Genomic DNA, 17,206 nt, shown 5'->3' with positions numbered 1-17,206 from the left:
GCATCTGAAAGGCAAAGGCTTACCTACTCTTCGTGCGCTCTGGAGGTCTTCACACTGCATTCCGGCATCTGAAAGACAAAAGTTTACCAACTCTTCGCACGCTCCGGAGGCCTTCGGCGCTGCATCCCGCATCTGAAAGACAAAACAAGGTGCGTTTAAAGACATTGGGGAACTTTAATACTCATGTGCCATTACTCTTTCCACATCTAATCCAGTGGGTATTCCGGCACCCTGCAGCCGCTCCGAACTCGTACCTGCAAAATAAAAAGACAGTTAGAGCGCATAGTGAAGCAAGCAACAAGCGCTTACTTACGTGCTTCCAGGCGCTTCTATTCATCACACGGGCTCCATCTTCAACTCACTTCAGCCCGTCATCCGCCATCGCCGGAACCCTGCAAAACAAGAGACATCATTACTAAAGACTTTAAAGACATTTGAATGACTCGAAACTTACCGTTCGTGCAGTAAACGACGGACAGCAGTCCTCTGAAGTCAAGAGGCCTGCGCTACCTATCTAGTGAAGAAACTGGTTACAGCACCCTGCCCCGAGGCAGATGGAGAGCTCGGCATTCACTTACCTAAGGTGAGAGCGTTAACCTTTGGGGGTCTACAGGAGAGGAGAAGAGGAAAGAGATAGGGACACCCCGATAACCCCAGTTCATTAACCCCATATTTTCTATCTGCAGACATCTTACTCTACACGTCAGGCATACAGTGCACAGAGGTCCAGCCCAAAGAGCCAACCGGGTGCTACACATCACCTTTGAAGATACGGTAGTCGCCCAGTCAAGACCCGCGCCTCTGCGAGAATCAGGTGAGCGTTACAGTAGGATCTCTCTCTCCTACCCATTCTCTTAATGTGGCTACCATCTACCGGCCTCCTGGTCAAATCACCTCATCTCTCTCTGAGTGGGCGGACCACTCCTCCTCCCTCCTGGCCTCTACCACTCAACTCCTCCTCCTTTGTGACCTCAATATCCATTTAGGCTCTGCTTGTTCCTCCTCTGTACTCTTCTGTGACCTCTGTGACTCCCTCTCCCTGTCCATCCTTCCCTCTGGCCCAACTCACTCTGCAGGGCACACACTAGTTGTCTTGATATCCTCTGACCTCCCCCTCTCCATCCCTCTGACCACTCCTCTCTCCTGGAGCGATCATTCCCTTCTCTCCTCTCATCTCTCCCTCTCTTCCCCCCAAACCAAGCCTACTGTTACGCTCACCTGGTTCCCACAGGGGCGTCGATCGGACCCGAACAGCTACGGTCTCCACCAACGTGATGCATAGTGAAGAGATGACTGTCTGGACTGGCCCGCCTAATCTCGTCTGCTTGATCCGTAGAAGTATTCTCCTGCAAGTGGAGCAAGGGATTTAGCCACCCGTGGATATGAGTGATAGCCCCCTCCCACTGTTCTCGTTCTCCCTTCTTGTCACCTCCGATATCCCCTTTTTTGGAATCTCACCTTATGTTTTTAAATGATGAGCTCTCCATCCTGCGTGGATTGCAGGTGCGCGTTGATGCCAGTTACTTCACTGGTTTGAAGGCGTGGGAGAGTTCCAGAGAGCATTGACTCTGAGGTTCCTGGCAAGGTTCGGTAAGTATCAAGTTCATAGAGTTCAATATGTCCGATGATTCACTCTTGTCCCCCCTTCCTTCCTTGTCTTTCAACTAAGATCGTGAGACGATACCCCTCGTGGCAGTTGGTGGCGCTCAGGTAAGAGTCTGTATTACCCGACGCCGTCCGGTAAATGTTGCCGGTGTTTAACGTGTTGTTCTCTCTCCCTTTGCAGGTACGGCACATGAAGATGTGGAGAGTTATAGAATAATGCATCCAGTGGTATCAGGTAAGTCTATGATGATAAGTGTTTTATTTGTTGGTTTTCTCGGATCACCTTGTTGTTTTCTTTTGTCCCCTCAGGTGCCGGAGTTCGCAAATAGGACTGAAGGTTCAGTCCTGGCGCCTTAGGCGCAAGGCTCATCATGGAAATCAGTCCTGCTGCCATAGGCGCCAGGCTCATAGACTTTACTTACCTGATGCAGACCATGCTGCTAGTGAGTCCAAGCCAACGTGAGGCCTGGATGGGACTATTTTTCTACAGGGACTATTTTTTACTCAGGCGTGGTTCTAGGGAACTTCTTACCTGGAACTACTTTGGAAGCTATTTAAACCACACCCGAACAACAGCACACGATTCACGTTATTCTGCATCCAGCAGCGTAACGCTCACCGTGCCAGCAGTCTGCATCCAGTCTTCTGTCACGCCCGCCTCGAACCTGGACCTCCTAAAACCAAGAGGAAAGAAAAGGACAAGATTAGAAAACAAACTATTTCGAATTCCTCACCTGATTTCGGATCCATCTCGCCTCCGGACCTGAAAGGAACATCATTTCTGTATGCGTCGCATCTCCAGCTACAGCGCCGCACCTTACTCACCAGTCCTCGCAGCATCTTTCGATTTGGCGCTGCCTCCATCATTTTTTGGGGGTTTTGAAAGGTATCTGGATGCCTGCTTCCGGAGCTGATGGGCTTGGTCCTGATGCCCGGGGGAAGGTATCATGACACCTACCCCAACACTGCCACCTGCCTTCTCGGACATCCGGCCCATGAAGCATGTGTCAGTTCAGGCTTTCGCCGCCACCTTATCCCCCCACCTCTGGCTGTCTCACATCCTGACACAGCCCTGTCGCTGCTCTATTCTTCAATTTCTGATACTCTTGATGCTCTTGCCCCTGTCATGATGATCCGTTTCAAGTCCACAGCCAAGTGCAATTGCTGGTACGACTCTTCTTGGTCATCCTCTGACAAACTGGCCTGTCGCCTGTTCCATAGGCAATACCGACTCTCTGTCCTCATCAAGAAGAGAGTCCACATTCAAGCTTGTGTCTCTGCGGCATCTAACAACTCGGCCAAACTCTTTTAAATCTGCAAGGAGCTGGCCAACCCTGCTGCAGTCTCAACCCCTCATGTTGCCACCCAGGCTCTTTGTAATGCCCTTGCCTCTCACTTTATCTCAAAAACCCTGGACAACCTGTCCACCCTCTCCACCCTTCCCCTTACTGTCATGACCCACAGAACGCGCCCCTTCTGGACTTCCTGGTCCTTGTCACGGCGGGGTTTGCATTCATTGTTTCTCCCAACATGGCCGTATCACGTGACACGCCTTGCACCAGCCTTCAAGGTGCACGTAATACGTTCCATAAATATGCCACACCCCCACCGGCCCCCGCATCTCAATGCTATTGCGAAGTAGCGACCAGACGTGTGCTCCGTAGCTCGCGGTATTTTTCCCTTGCTTCTTCCACTCCAACTCTATTCTAGCCCCTTTCCTTCCTTTCTTGATTCCTGCACTTGTGTGCTAGTTGCGCACCCTGTTATTTCCTGGATTCCTGGACCCCTGCTTCCCGGTACTTGAGCGCACGGTGGAGTTGGAAGAGACTCGTGCAGCCTTATTCAAGACTTGAGCAGTACGCAAGAAGGCATCAATCAAGAAATCCAGCAAAGATCGAACTCAGTTGAGAAGGGGGGAACTCCTTGACACCTCCTCTCCGTCTGTGCTTGCAGACCCTCCTTCAGCCACCCCCCACCCTCCTTCTCGTCCTTTCCTCTTTTCACCCCTGATAAGGTCGCTAGACAAGTCCGATCTATGAAAGCCTCATCTAAACAGGTTCATCACATCCCTGTTACTCTAAAACCATCAAGGACCACATTGACACCCTTGCTCCGGACCTTGCTGATTTTTTCAACCACTCCTTTGCCTCAGGATCCTCCCCCTTCCCTCTGAAGCACTCCCTTGTGCATCCTCTTCTCAAGAAACCCACAGCTGATCCTTCTTGTTCAGCTAACTATCGCCCAATTTCCATTACTCCCTTTCTGGGCAAACTCCAGGAAAATCTGGCCATCTCTCAGCGTAACATTCATTCCAATTCTGCTGGCTGTCTCCATGACCACCAGTCTGGCTTCCAAGGTCATGCCTCATCCTACTCGATCTCTCTTCTGCCTTCGACACAGTCTACCATACCATCCTGCTCACCCGTTTCCGTGGTAACCTGGGTATCATTGATCAGGCTCTGGCCTGGCTGACCTCTTTCCTCTCTGATTGACCATCCCAGGTCCAACTTGGCTCCTTCCTATCATCTATCTTCCTCTGTGGTGTTCCTCAGGGGTCTAAACTCTCGCCCTGGCTTTTCAATGAACACCTGGCAACTCTCGCCCACTGCACTGCCATTTTCTGCTCAAATCTCCAGTGCTACGCTGACGACACTCAACTCACTTTCAGGCTGCCCTCGGCCACCTCCTCTCCCTCTCTCATCTCTGACTGCCTAACTGCCATTCAAGATTGGTATTCGGCAATGATCTTTCGCTGAATGCCAGCAAGATGGAGATCCTCCTCATCAGCACACCTTCACCATCCTTTCCCCTCACTCTCTGGCCGGCCTCCCTTCACCCTCCTCCTCCTACCCCCACCTGTGAGGCTAAGAACCTCAGGGTCATCTTTGACTCCACACTTTCCTACTCCTCCCACATCTCTAATGTCTCTAAAAAGTCAAACTTCCTACTGCACCTCCTCAGAGGTACTCTGCCTTTCCTCTCCTTCCCCCAGAAGCTCATGGTCTCCCAAGCTCTGATTCTCTCTAGGTCTGACTATTGTAACAGCCTCTTTCTAAATATACCTGCCTCTACTGTCCGCCCTCTGCAACTTATCCAGAACAGGACTGAGAGACCTGTCCTAGGCCTCAAGCCCTGGGATCATATCTCTCCAGCTCTGAAATCTCTCCCTTAGCTCCCAGTGGATGCAAGGATTAAATTCGAAACCCTCTGCATTGTCCACAAGGTTTTCTGGGGCCTGGTTCCAAATTACCTTCAGCTAAACCTCCTCAAATACCTCCCCTCTCGAGCTCTTTACTCCTTTACCTCTTACTCCCTCAGGGTCAGTCGGTTTCAAAGAAACAAGCTGGGGTTAAATCTTTGTCTTCGCCTGGGGCCTCCTCCTGGAACAGCCTCCCTGCCACTCTAAAACATGAGGAGAACCATCTTCTGCCTTCGCTCCCCTTCTCCCCTTCTCCCCTGCTGATCTGTTCTCTCTTGGCACTGTGCACATGGCCACACTCTTTCCTCCGGGTCCAGGTATCTGCTCACCCTGCCACTGACCCGCACTGCCGCTGGGCCACCCCTTGCACTGGGGTCTGTGTCTGTACCCATACAGTTCCCCCCTTTTTCTTCCTGCACTTATTAGACCTTCTCCTGTCTGCTGCCTTAAACCCAGTACTTGCCAGTATCTGGCTCCCCTACCACTGTTTGTTGCCTTTATTATTTATTTATTTATTTATTATTATTTATCTGTTTCTCATTTGCTCCGCACTTTCCACTTCTCCCCCTTCCATGCACTTTTCTCCTCCCCTTCTCCCATGCACTTACACTTTCTCAATGTCACTGGGCCTAGCAAGATCGTTGTTTTGTTCTCCCCTGTTCCCCTCCCTTGCCTTGTCGCACTCTGAAACACTTGTGTACGAGCGCGATAGAAGTAAAATACCAATATCAATGTGTGGCCAATAGGCACAATCTTTAAACATTTCTGAAGTTTTCTGTGAACCCCTGTGTCATGCAGTTATGGCATTGTGGGCATGGTGTAACATCAACCCCTGAAATGACAAAGGCACTATCCTTTGGATTTGGCCTGTCAAAGATTCTCTAATCATCAGTTCGTCTTGTAATCTAATTCTTTCTTTTTTAATAGCACGCTTAATTCCTCCTTCCCTTTTCAGTCCTCTTCAGTCAGATGATTTTGTTCAGCATCAAGCAAATGGTTGTAGAATGGGCCTACAATAAGATCTTCCTTTTGTGCCTTGATCAAGTTTTGATCTGGAGTATCAAAACTCCATTGTGCTACAGGCTGTTCAACCGCTTTTGGAGTTTTGGAGCATTGGAGCATTTTATCGCATCGACCTGTATTTCACCAAATATGTGTTCAGTGGGAAATAAGTTCCACATTACAGCTCCAATTTTGGCTAATTGATCGGCCTTGTCATTTCCTTCCTTGTCCGCCTGATGTTTTCAAATGGCCATGTATTTTCCACCAATGGATTATCAGGTCATTTTCTGACACAAGTTTGTCTATAGTATGAATCATCTTGCCATGTTTAAGTAGCTTCTTGTTATATGTGTTACATGCCTTTCACCTTCCATACAGGTAAATACTTCACAAAACTATTTTGTGCATTATCAGAATCAGTTACTAGAACAATTTCTTTGAGTCTATTTTCTACTGCTGTACATATTGCCTTATAAATAGCAGCCAGTTCTACAATTGACTGCTTTTGGGGCCTATCATCATTCTTACTCTTGGAATGTTGTCACATTTAAACCATATGTTTCCTATTCCTGCTATAAGCTTTTTTCCTGTGTCATTTTCTACATGGAATGCACACCCATCTGCACACACAGTTGGTAAATCTTTACATGTTTCTTTGTTGAATGCCTTGTGTGGGGATTTATTAAATTCATTTAAACTTGTTTCTAGCTCTGTGTAATGAAGCGCACAGATAGCTGCACAATCAGCCAACTCTGCTAGTCCATGAGCAACTGGGTTCTTTCTATTTTATCCATATTTCACTTCTACATGAAATCGCTGAAGTCCTACTGTCCGGGAAGTAATTCTTGACTGGGCCAAATTCCCTGATCTGATTCTCTTACTTTGCAAAAATGGCAGAGGCTGGTGATTTGTTTCAACAATCACCCGCTCCCCTTGGATTATGGGGCAGAAATGTTGTGATGCCCAGACAGTGGTCAAAAGCGCTTTTTCACATTCACTAAACTTGGTCTCTACCTGTGACAATGCCTTACTGGCATATGCAATGGTTTTGTCATTTGCATCATGTTTTTGATACAACACTGCTGACATACATTGATCTGTGAATCCTATTTCTCCAAAGAGATCCTGATTTTTCATTGGATATGCCAAACATGGCACTTTCATTAGAGACTCTTTTAGCCTGCCAATGCCTCGCTTTGTTCCTTTTCCCATTCCAGGGTATGCCCTGCTTCAGTAATCTCATTAAAGGTTGTGTAATCTCTGCATCATTTTCAATACATTTTCTATTGTAATTTGTCATTCCTAACAAGCTCTTTACACTTTTCAAACTAGTGGGATCTTTTAGTTTATGAATCACCTACACTGTTTTCTTTTGTGGGTTTTATCCATGCTCGGTCACTTCATGATCTAGGAAGTTTACCTTTTTTGTGCACCACTGTGCTTTCTGTAAAGATACTTTTGCCCCAGCCTTCTGTAGCTGACTAAGCACATGCCTAATCTCATTGAAGTGGCTTTTCAGATCTTAATTTTTTATTAGCACATCATCCACATAGACTATTGTGCCCCTTTCAGCTGCATCTAGAAGTGCCTTGCTCATGAATATCAAAACTCACTCCCACTATTGACATACCCAAAAGGGTTCCAGGACTATGCATATTGTGATTGGTCAAATGAAAATGCAATCAGATTTTGAATATCTTCAGCTAGTGGCACACACCGGTATCCAACTGTAAGGTCTAATGTGGTAAACCCCTTTGACCCGTGATCCTTTGCAAGATCCTGATCAATAAATGGAATGGGCCACCTTGAAACAGATACCTTTTTGTTTATTTCTCGTAGATCTGCACACAGGCACCATCAGCAATGGGTTTTAGCACACCTAATATAGGGGTATTTTATGTACTATGAATTGGCCTAATGATTCCTCTAGATTCTACATTTTTGATTATTTCAGCTAGTGATTTCAAAAATGCTAGGGGTAACCTATACCATGTCCTTTTGGTAGTGTGGCAACTTGCATAAGGGTCAGCCCACTGTCAAGTGGCACAGCGAGTAGAGTGCTCGCTTTGACATCAGTGCAGAGCTTGCTAACGCAGATTCGAATCCCGGTGGGGCCAAACTCAGCCTTTCATCCTTCTGAGGTCAATAAATGAGCACCACACACCGTGGGTAATAATAAGCAGCGCTCAGATACCTGAGAGTTCATAGCTCTATATAAAATGCCAAATTATTATAGACATCTTTGGCAAAAACCTGTTTGAATGACATACATTTTTTTCTCATTTGGTTCTTTTCTTCCTCACTTGTACAAGCATCTGCAGCTTGAATTTGCTCCTTTACCATTTTAGAAAACTGCGGGAAGTCCTCCAAAAGCGGAACCTCTGTACTTTCCTCTAATCATGTGGCAGTGTCTGTTTGGAGGGTCGCTATACTCAAATATTTCAGAATATGTACCTCCATTTCAATATGCTGTTTTTCTCTTTTAGATTTACTTAATTTGAAAAGAATACAATCATCTTGATGACAGCACACTATTTTACTTGGGTCATAAGGGTACACAGACTGAACTTTAAAGATTCCTTTAGGCTTAGAATCCAATGATTCTGGTAAATCACCCTGTGCAGTCACATAGCTTTCAGGAATGTTCCTGATTACTAGTTTACTGAAATCTGCAGTGTGGTAAGATTTCTGTATGCCATTCCTAATGCTAAGTTTCCTTCCAAATTAATGTCTTAACACCGTTTATTGTCCACCAGGATTTGAATGTGTCCATCCCCAATCTCTATCAGTGGTGTATATTCACATTCTAACCTTTGCTGCCTTAGGAATACATTTAGGCATGCAAATGCATCAGAACCGTTTATTTGTTGTCCCTTTCTGTATTTTAATGCTACTGTAAATTGTCTGGTGAATGCGAGAATAGTAAAATCCCTTTTTAACTGAAGCTCCATTGCATATATGGCGTCATTTGGGCACAATGGTAAGTTTGTCTTTTGTCTTCAAATCCAGGTGCAGCTCCACCCAACCTGGACCAAACCTTTTGATTTAGGAAATCTAATTCCATACATATCCTGTGCATGGTGTCATTTCCCTGGAGTGGGAGAATGGGAGAAAAAGCTCCCTCCAATCTCCTCGCGGCCATGGCCTAGAGGATCGCGGCCCAGGCATCCACTACGAGATGAGTTCGCCTATCTACCAGTTGACAAAATACCCTGGTTCAAGAACATAAGGATATGCCCACGAGCCTGTCCCACTCAAGCCGACACCTGCAGCATGGATGAACTCGACTAAGACATTAACAACGAGCACCCACATCGTTAGAGATGCCACAACGACCTAGCCAACTGCCAAGAACACACGTGCCACCATGCACACTGGTCATCACGCTCCAGCCTACATGAAGAATATATTCAGTGCTATGACGTAGATGACGGATACACCCACTGACGCGCATCTTTATTATTTTTCACATAGGCCCTTTATAGTAATGCAGATTTGCAAGACGCCTGAAGCACTCGTGTATACGCTTGCTGACGCTTCTCCCGCCTCTTGCATCGTGATGAGAATATAATGAAGACGTAATATTGATTATAAGGCCATGTCAACACAGGTGCTGTGCATTATACATCCCCACCCATGAACCAGGCCCAAGTAGGCCGCAAGCAAGAACCGCCGTGGACACTGCATGAGCGAGAGTACAAGTGCTGATTACGCAGAACGAGCCCAGCGAGAGCTCATAGCCAAGGGCGCGATGTTGCAACTCGTATGCTACCAGCCGGCACCAAGGTCACACCTGTAAGCAAAGCCAAGCACACAGAAGCAAAATACAACTTTAAATGTGCAGAATTCCGCCCCAGCTACGGTCTCTCCACACGTGACCAAGCTGACCTGACAAGGTGCAAGACCCACGAGGAAGTAGTCGCCTGGGACCCACGTCTGGGACACAGGTTGCAACAGTGAAATGACAAGATGGACACCTACGGCGATGGGAATGGCCTGCTCTCAGACCTATGAGCAAACCCGCACATTGTCTGCACAAACACATAGTTACACATTGTTGCTAGTGACAGGTACACCGCGAGCTGGGAATGACGATGGTCCCAGACTTGGGGGCACGAGGGAGGACCAATCAGAACATGAGGGGACTCATCACTGACGCCACTAACATTAGCCAATCATTAAGGGTCTTTGTGTAACAATTTTCAAGTATCTAATAGAAGGGACAGCCCAAGTATACCACCTGACTCATCCTTAACCACTAATATTGCTCACTATATGTATACTATACTAACCCTACTACTCAATAGGTTTTTTTGCTAACTTTCCCAGGTGACGCAAGTAATGCGTCATACTGCGGTAAAAAGGGCCTGCAAGCCCCACCAATTTTGAGAGTCTGAATGGACGCGTACGATCCTAGACCCATCCCTGCCGTTGTTTTAATAAACAGCAGAAACGCCTTGCTCCTTGTGTGTGTCTCATACTCATTTTCGGGAAACACGGGAGGAGTTGGGGCCTCCCAGCCCAGAGGTCCGCGGATGGCTCAGCCGACCCCGTGATAAACACCCCGACAAGTTGGAAGCACTGCTGAGATCTGTTTAAGATCTACCTTTTCATTTTTATTTTTCCAAGGCCTCTCGTTGCGAGGAGGCCTGGCGGCACGGCCCCATCTGCCGCTGCCCCCTTTTTGAGGACTACAGGACCATCGCGGAACTGCGAGAAGACCGGACAGCACAATCCGGATATTGGCCCTCGGGAGCCGGTTCAGAAGTATCCCACCCGCGGTTGGCGAGTGTCCTGACGTGGTCCAGACGAGGGGAGGCGGCGAGCCGCTTGGAGGGGTGCACGCAGTCGAGCGGCCCCGCATCAAGAGAACTTGGTGAGTATGTTACACCCAACAAGCAATGTGAGATTGTGAGGGAGGGGGGAGGAGTTGTAATAAGGGAGGCGGGTGGTGTTACTAAGGTGTGCTGCGAAGATTTGATAAATCAGTGTTGACGGTGAAGTGAGTGGTAGCGGGACAGGTGCGAGAGCCGTCCGCTACAACGTCACGGAAGAAGGGTTGGTGGAGCCAGAAAGCACCATGTGTGGTTGCTCGTAGACACTGATTGGCCTAGGTCGTGGCCACACCACCTGTAAAGGGTGTGTGTGTGTGTGTGTGTGGCTTTCCTACGAATTGGCGTTTTTGATTAATGAGTAGATGAGGATCCCTATTGATCGAGCAGTGAAACTCGATAGATAGATGACATTTTCCTGTAAGAGGTAGCTAGATTGTTGCCAAGTACGGAAGATAATTGGCTGGTTAAGCCCTCCTGGTGAGGGGCATGTCACACGCGAAGCGACGCAGCGTGCACAGTCCGATTATACGAGTGTATTGTTGGTTACCTTGTTCCGGGCGTAACAAGAGGACAGCTGTGGGGATAATGGGGACAAGCAGTTAAAACATATTGCGCGCTCTCTTGAAGTGTAAAAGTTCTTACCGGTAGTTGTTGAAAGAGGTTGGTGACGTCACCCGTAGGGCTTTCATAGGACACCTTGACCACACAGCGTTGTTGAAGGGTGGTGGGGAAGTGAACAGAAGACAGGGGCAGTGAAACGGAGGTGGGGGCAGGGGGTGCACACGGAGACCGCCGGCCACCACGAATATGGGACAGGTGGAAAGGGGGAAGTGACCACACACGGAGAACGCCGGCAACGCTGAGTGAGGAGGAAGGAGAAGGGGAGGAGACAAGTGGGACGGCTGTATAAGCACATCACGCAGGGCACGCAGCCGCAGGGGGCTTTGTGCGCCGTGGCCGCAGGGGGCCGTAACGGTATTAAGGAAGAAAACTAACACAGGAAAAGACGGTATATTTGCAATTGTTATATTTGGCTGTTTTCTATTAGCAGACGGTCGAAAGTCCCCAAACTACAGGGCCAGGTAACAACTGTACTGAAGGGAGCTAAAAACACAGTGTAACCATGTCATACGGGTTAGAATCGGGAGGGTGGGGGAATACCCTGACTACCCCCCTCCAGCATATTTGTAAAACACTATCACCCCATAGGGAAAAACTGATCAAATACAGCATAGAATGGACACAAGGGACAGACAACAAAATGACGACACCCTGGCCACCTAACAGCAGTTTTGACCCGTACGTCCAACACTCACTACTGACACACATACATAACACGTACAAAGGGAAGAAGTTGGCGCATCACGTGGAGGTGTTTAACTTATGGAGGATGTTCCAGGGGTCCCGACCAGGGCCAACCGGGATGTTCAAAGTGGAGGAAACGAAGGAGCGAAAGAAGATTAAGGAGGAAGAGGGAAACGGGGAAAAGGAGATTGGTAGCGCACAGTGCGCGGGAAGAGACAGAAAGGGGGACGAAAAGCTTGGCATTGTAAGTGAAGTAGAAGTAAAGAAGGAAGGGACCAACGACATGCCCCTAGTGAAAGTAGTGAAGAAGGAGGAAGGGGGGTTATATCCTGTGACGGAACTATGAGAAGCAGCAAGGCAACAACTAACGGCGGCTGAGGGATATTCAAACCCCACGTACAGCCCACCACCATATACAGCCACGGGTAGCTACCCGGGGGGGAGAAGGTGACAAGCACAGTAGGCCCAACTTGTATGAAGGTGCATGCAAGGGAAGGGAAGAACAGCGAAGAACCCATCCCAAATATAAGACACGACGAGTGGGTAGCAGCGCAGGTGCTGTTAAAATTGCGAGGGACACTAACGGGAGAAGAGAAGGAGGTAGTACGGAGAATGAACAAGGACGATGAGGGTAGCACTGAAATAAGAGGGGAGGAAGGTAAAACGAGAGAAGGGGAGCTGTCACGAGAAGAGGAGGAGATGTTGGAGGAACGCTTGGCCGAATTAAGGAATGAGCAAAATGCACTGATCAAACAGCTCGAGAAAGAGGCACGAGGGAGAAGGCGGATAAGGAAGGAAAGTAGGGATGAGGTAGAGAAAATCAGGGAACGAACTGAAGAACGGAAGAGGGAAGCTGAGAGAATGAAGGCAATAGCAGAAAGGGTATCCCGAGCAGCACAGCGTGACAGGAATAGAGAGGAAGAAGAGAAAGAAAAGGATATGGAACTATGGAAGAAGAAAATACTCTCAGAGAGCACCAGGAAATACGAAGAAGATAAAGTAATAGAAAGCATATTAGAAAGGGAGAGAGAGAAATGGGAAAGGAGGAGAGAGGAAGAAAGGATATTAGAGAAGGTAAGTAATGAGGTGATGGAGGAATTGAAAAAGAAAAGAGAGGAAATAGGTGGTGAAATAGTGGAGAAGAGGGAAGAGGGAAGAGGAAAGAAGAGAGTGGAAAGGGGGAAGTGGGGTGAGAACATATGTACGTTGAGATGCAGAAGTAGCCACAACATCAGCGCAAAGGGGAGCAATTGGTAAAGGAGAACAAGAAGGAGCGGATTTAATAGACTCAAAAACGGTGACGATTAGGGGGAAAAGGACAGATTGGGGTTGTCACTCCTGGATGAATTCTGCAGCGAAGAAGAAGAGGGAGTGGGGGGAGAAGGAAGAAGCGGCGGCAGGGAAAGCTTAGACAAATTGTACATCACACGCACAAACAGGGAATCACCATGGGCATGCAGAAAGAAGGAAGAAGCGAAGGGAAGTGAGGAGCAAGGACGAGAAGTGGCGGGAGGGCAAACACGTGCAGTTACACCTACGTCATTCCACCCAGCATGCCCACCCACACCCGCTCCTGAACACACCCCATACGCCGGCAGGCTTAGAGACCTCCCGGGACGCAGGCAGGAAGAACGGACACACACACCTGCAGTAAATAAAGAAAGCAATAGGAGAAAGGGGAGAAATGAAGGAGAAGCTACAACAAGCAGCAGTGATATGGACATGGCAGATGATCTAGTAGACACAGAGGAAGAGGGGGAGTATACAGACTCCACCCCGCGACAACTGGGGGGACAGATGGGGCACAATCTAATGCCACTATTGGAGAGGGGAGGGGTTAGACTACAATACGTCCCTTGGAAGCATGCCGATAAGGAAAATATAAAGTGCAGGCTCCCATCACTAAATGGAGGAGCGGGAAAATGGATATACAAGATGGAAAAACACACTGCAGGACAGAAACTAGCAGTAGGGGACGTGAAGGGCCTACTAATATCAATATTAGGGGATGCGGCAGATGACGCCTGGAAGAAGGCAGGATTCCCCGGGGTTACAATAACAAACACATCACATGACGGGGCGCCATTTGCGAACTGCAGGCATGCATTATGGCAAGCTCTGAGGGTACAGTATCCAGACACCTCAGATATAGGAGCAATTACGTCACACAAGATGCGTGAGAACGAAGATCCTGTTGATTATATCCAGGAGATTCAGGAGAAGTGGTTCATGGAAACTAGAGAGCAATGGGACAAGACACCGGCAATCTTTTACCACATACTAATACAAGGGCTTCTGGAGGCAGTATAAAAACAATTGAAGAAGATAGTGGGGATGGAAGCTAAGGCCTGGCCGGAAATATAATTAACAATAGTACACCATTGTAGGATGTGGCAAGAAAAGATGAAACAAAAGGAAGAAGATAGAAAAGCGCAAGAGGCTAAATTAGTGCAGAAAAAACTGTCTAAGTATACCATGGAAGGAGCACTAATAACTACACCAACAACAATGACACCAAACCCCACGCAAGTAGTGGCTGCACAGGATCCCTCACAACTACAAATAGCACCACTACCACAACCACCGCGACTTATAACACAACAGATGCCACCACCCCCACCATACACGGCTAACATAGGAGGAGGGTATATGCTACCGGGAAATGGATATTATAACAACATCAGGGGAAGGGGAGGAATGATGAGAGGGAGGGGATATGGCCAACCTGCACAACAGCAAGGGTGAGGATTTCGGAGTTTCTACCCCAATGGGCAACCAGGGTACCAAGATAATGCAGGAAGTTTCCCATGGCAGACTAGGGAACCACCTGTATGTTGGGGTTGTGGGATGTTAGGACACATGTCGCGTACGTGTAGAATGAGACCCTCCCCACCAGCATGGGGGGAACAAGGACCACAAGGGCTTTTGAGGGAGCAGCAGGGTTACCAACAACCACAGGGAACACAACAGAGCAACACACAGTAGCAATTAGCAACACAACAACAGTTGCAGACGTACTCACTACCGCAGCAACAGGTGGCAATAACACAACAACACCAAGTACAACCAGTGCAACAGCTCACTCAAATACAGGACCATAAGTTAACCCCCACCGATACACAACTACAACAAACACAGTTGGGAAGGGTGACTATCTTGGGACACAACCCTTACGCAGGAAGCGGTCAGTCACTGTACCCACAATAGGACAGCCCACAGACTTCCTTGGTGTGTCCCATCCTGTCGATAACACCTAATAGTGCGGAAGAACCACGCATTGAGGTAACGATAGGTGACAAAAAATTATCATTCCTTGTTGAGACTGGGGCAACCAGGTCTTGCATAAGGGAGGGTAGATTTAAAAAGTCAGGTGAGGCCATGAACACCCAAGGATTTTCTGGGGCTAGGGGGTTGGTTACCTTTACTGATAACATCTCCTTATCTATAGGAGATTATGACATGTCCGTCCCACTCCTGTACTCAAGGGAGTCGCCAGTGAACATACTTGGGAGGGGCATAATGAGCAGGTTAAATATGACAATCTCCTTCACGGAGAATGGCATAATTTGCTCCACACCAGGAATAAACATGATTACTGCACGACAAATACTACAAGCGTACTGTGGCCAGACAGTAGCTCGAGCTGAGCCGGTGGATGGCGAACTGTTCCAGTATGGAACAGACATGACATTTGCATGGATGCCAGGAATAGAAGGAAAGATTTGGAGGAGGCCAACAGCATATTTGTTCAGGCCTGAGACACCAGCTAGTGAACCAGAAGGGAAGGTGATTTCGGTGAGCATCGAGAATATCATAGCAACTGCTGATTACATCGCAATACATGCCCAAGACAGGGAAGGGAGAGCATGGAGGGCAGTGATAGCCCTGGCTGAGGGATGCAGACTCACCCAGGTGTCCGATGAAGAGCTCTTTTCAGAAGACAGGGAAGAAGAAGAGATGGTATTTATGATGAGTGTAGATATCTGGCTAAGAGTGACATACAAGCAAGTGGCGCAGAAAATAGCCATGGCACTCGAGGCACCCGCATCTACCCCAGTACCATTCTACGAGGAAGATATGGCTAAGGTTCCAGCATCACTGTGGACCACCAGTCCCTATGACGTGGGCTGCATAAAGAGTATCGGAGGAGTGAAAATAAAGCTGAAAAAGGGTGCAATACTACCTAGAGTGAAGAAATACCCTCTATCAAAAGAGGCAGATGAGGGTATATACGAAACCATAACAGCACTGATAAATAATGGCATATTGGTACCATCAGAATCACCATGTAACACAGCCGTGTACCCAGTGCGCAAGGCTAAAGGAGGGTATTGGCATTTCATCCAGGACCTCAGGCCCTTGAATAACATTGTAGAAGCAGAATACCCCATAGCAGCAAACCCAGCCACAATACTATGTGGAATTCCGGCAGAGGCATCACGGTTCACCGTGATTGACCTCAAAAATGCCTTTTTCTCAATACCTCTGCACCCAAATTCACAAGACTTGACAAGCTTCACATACAGGAACACAAAATGGAAACACACCAGGTTACCACAAGGTTACTGCGAGTCACCCTCAATTTTCAACAGAGTAATACAGATGGATTTGGGGAACATTGAATTGGAAAGTACGGTACTGCAATATGTTGACGATATAATAATTTGTAGCACAACTGAGAAGAGGTGCAGGGAGGACTCAATAAAAATGCTGACAGTGTTGGCTGAAAAGGGGTACAAGGTAGACAAGGAAAAGTTACAGTACTGTCAGGAACAGGTACTATACATTGGTCAACTAATATCCCAGCACGGAAGAAAGATTGCACCACAAAGAGCACAAGCCATATCCAACACGCCACAACCACAAACGGTGAGGGAACTGCAGCAGTTCCTGGGCTTATACAACTACTGTAGAGCATGGGTTTTTGACTACAGCTCATACATAGGACCCCTACTTGAGGCATTGAGAGAAGCACACAAAGGGGACAAAACATTGGGATGGACAAGAGAAATGAAGGAGGCGTTTGATGAGTTGAAACACGCCATATCCACAGCTCCTGTACTAGCCACCCCAGATTATGAACGGCAATTCTTCATCTTTTCACATTGCGACTCAGCAGTAATGAAAGCAGTATTGACTCAGAAACCCAGCATGGGACACAAGCCAATAGCGTTCTACAGCAGTCACTTGGACCCTTTTATGCTAGGACATTTCACTTGCGAACAGGGTCTCGCCGCAGCTGCATTTGCGGTGGAGAAAT

Source organism: Ambystoma mexicanum, chromosome 1p (assembly GCF_040938575.1).
Source record: "Ambystoma mexicanum isolate Mex_15411 chromosome 1p, UKY_AmexF1_1, whole genome shotgun sequence".
Classification (NCBI taxonomy): Eukaryota; Metazoa; Chordata; class Amphibia; order Caudata; family Ambystomatidae; genus Ambystoma; species Ambystoma mexicanum.
This window is presented reverse-complemented; position numbering follows the sequence as displayed.